Here is a 2,727-nt window from a genome sequence, read left to right on the forward strand (position 1 = left end):
TAGGGTTCTCAGCAATCACACCTTCCCAGGTAGGATTTCTTGATTTCATTGAAGAAGGCCAGCCCCAGAGCCAGAACCAAGTGGCTCAGTAAAAACAACAACAACAAAAAAGTTTCTCCTCCTTGTGTCTCCTCCAGTGCCCTTCTGGTAATGCAAATGGGTTAAAACATGTCATACCCACAGGCAGAACATAAGGAAAGTGGGATTCTATTTTTTTTATTTAATTAGATATTGTATTATTTTTAATGCCACAACTACAGTTCTTATTGAACTTTATGGTCCATGGTACCTCATTACATTCTAATTTCAAGCTTGAACTTGCTGGAAGCAGTTCTGGCCCTAGCAGCAGGGGTGGGGGTAGATAGAACTATCAAAGACCTCACTTGGGGTGTGGCTGCTATAGGAAGAAAGCTCCTAGAGTTTTCTATTCTAAGTAATTATTATTGCCAAGGAGATGCTGAGCTCAATTGTTTCTATACTACAGAAGTGCTGTCATCACCCTCTAAATTTCAGCATCTGGGATCAAAATCCCAGCAACCCTCTGTGATAGTAATGGCAATTAAAGATTCCCCTGTATTGGCTTGGTTTTCAAACTGATTGTGTTAAAACCCAGAGCTTGTTAATCCCACCTGTGGGGTGGGCTTGTTGATGTGAAAAGAAAGTCCTGAACTGGGAGGAGCTGGTGATGTAGATTTGGAGAGACACTAGAGAGAGGTGGAAGATCTTTTTGGAAGCAGCACCTCGTGGAGAGAGAGACTAAGAGAATTGCTGGTGGCCGCTTTGAATTGCCCTGGACTTTTGAGACCTGCCCCCTGAGCTGCCAAGGACTGAGGAGACATGGCTGTTTTGCTGGTACTTTGTCTGTCTGTTTTGATGTTGTTTTGCCAGATTTGTCCACTGGTGAAAGACTGTCCTGTTGAAGAAGTCCTGGAACCTGGCTTTTGGTTAAGAAGTCCTGAGACTGTCCTGCAGACAGAGAGTGAATACTGTCCACTGGTGAGGGACAGTGCTGTTGTTGCAGGGGTCTGGGAGCCTTTCTGTTGGTTCAGAAGCCCTGAAGAAGGATTTTCTTGTTGTATGTTTACAGAAATCCTGGGAGAGGGCTTTGCTAATGTGTTCAGGGGTTCTAGGACTGTTCTACAGACAGAGGATAAATTCATGAAGGGACTGGCAGTGTATCTTGTGGCTTTGCTAAACCTTGTCTCCCCAGGAACTAAGATTGCTGAGAACTTGCCTCGTGTCAAGATGAAGAAAAGACCTCCATTTGGGTATTAAGTGCTGTGTTTAAACTTGATGTAACTCTGGGGTAGATTCAATTGTGATCCAGGGGTGGGGAACTTTTGACCTTATGTTTGGAAACTAATCTCCATTTGAGAAGAGGGGCTTTGTGGTGGACTTAATTAAGGTATAGCCTAGGGGTGGAGAAGTATTTAGAACAGAGACTTTGTAATTGATTGAATGATTGGAAGGTCCTGGGGTGGGGTAGTACTTGGAGATTATTTAATCACGCTTAGTAAATGCTGTATTTTGAATGATGTCATGTTTTGATCTTCTCTGTTCTTGGTTTGTCACTGAATAAAATAGAGAGCACCTATGCTGGTATTTTGAACCTGGGAAGTTGCCTTCTTTTGGCATTACATTACACCCTCCACCTCCATCTTCAACATCTTCTGACATGGACAAGAACTCTACATGGACTACAGAACCACTACTCCTTCCCTCCATGGCTTTTGATGTCACATTCTGGCAAAAATATGTCTATCATATAACTAGACTGAAAGTCATATGTCCAACCGCTACTACCAACTCTTTGATGAGTTTGATCAAATGCCCCTCTGCTCATTTTGCCATCATTAAAAGAAAGTTGACAATACCAGCTCTTTAAAGCACAATAGAATTATAAGTCTTAATGAGACTGTGTCTATAAAAAGAATGAAGTTAAAGAAATTCATGATATCAGTTACTACTTTTTAAAATGTTTTGTGACATGTGAATATAATGAATTAGTATAACAAATGTGAACTCCTTGAGAGTAGGAGCTATCTTTTGCCTTTCTTTCCATTCTCAGCACTTAGGACAGTTTTTGGCACATAGAAGATACCTAATTAATGTTTATTGACTGACTGAATTGAAATGTGAACACAATAGAATGTTATTGCCCCAAAGAAACAATGAACAGGAAGAGTTCAGAGAAACTAGGGAAAATTTGTATCAACTGACACAAAGTGAAGTGAGCAGAACTAGCAAAACCATTTATAAAATGACAACCGCAACATAAAGGGGGAAAAAACTTTCAAAGCTTAAGAACTTTGTTCAATGCCAAGACCAGTTTTAACATCAGAAGTAAACTGCAGATGTGGAATCAGGCATACATTGATACAGTCAAGGTGTTGGGTTTCATTTACTTAACTATATTAACTTTTACTTTCCAATTACTTAATTATGCTTCTTATATATTTAAAAAGGGTATTGTAACAATGAAACAAAAAAGAAATTACAGTAAGTCCAGTTTGCCAAGCTAGGTCTTCATAGATGTAGCTAGAAGCCTTCAGATGCTAGGAGAGGTGTCCAATTAGAAAAAGCCTAGCCCAGGAATACAGTACCAGAAACCTTCCAACTCAAAAAACAGAAATAACCCTAATAAGCCTGCAGACTCTAACTGTGTGCTGATGGTAAAGAGATGGTGTCCCACACCAAGGTCTATCTGAGGAAACCTGGAGAACTTAA

This window comes from Petaurus breviceps, unplaced genomic scaffold (genome assembly GCF_028583685.1).
Source record: "Petaurus breviceps papuanus isolate PSGF00001 unplaced genomic scaffold, PetGlider_PUasm1.0 184, whole genome shotgun sequence".
Taxonomy (NCBI): Eukaryota; Metazoa; Chordata; class Mammalia; order Diprotodontia; family Petauridae; genus Petaurus; species Petaurus breviceps.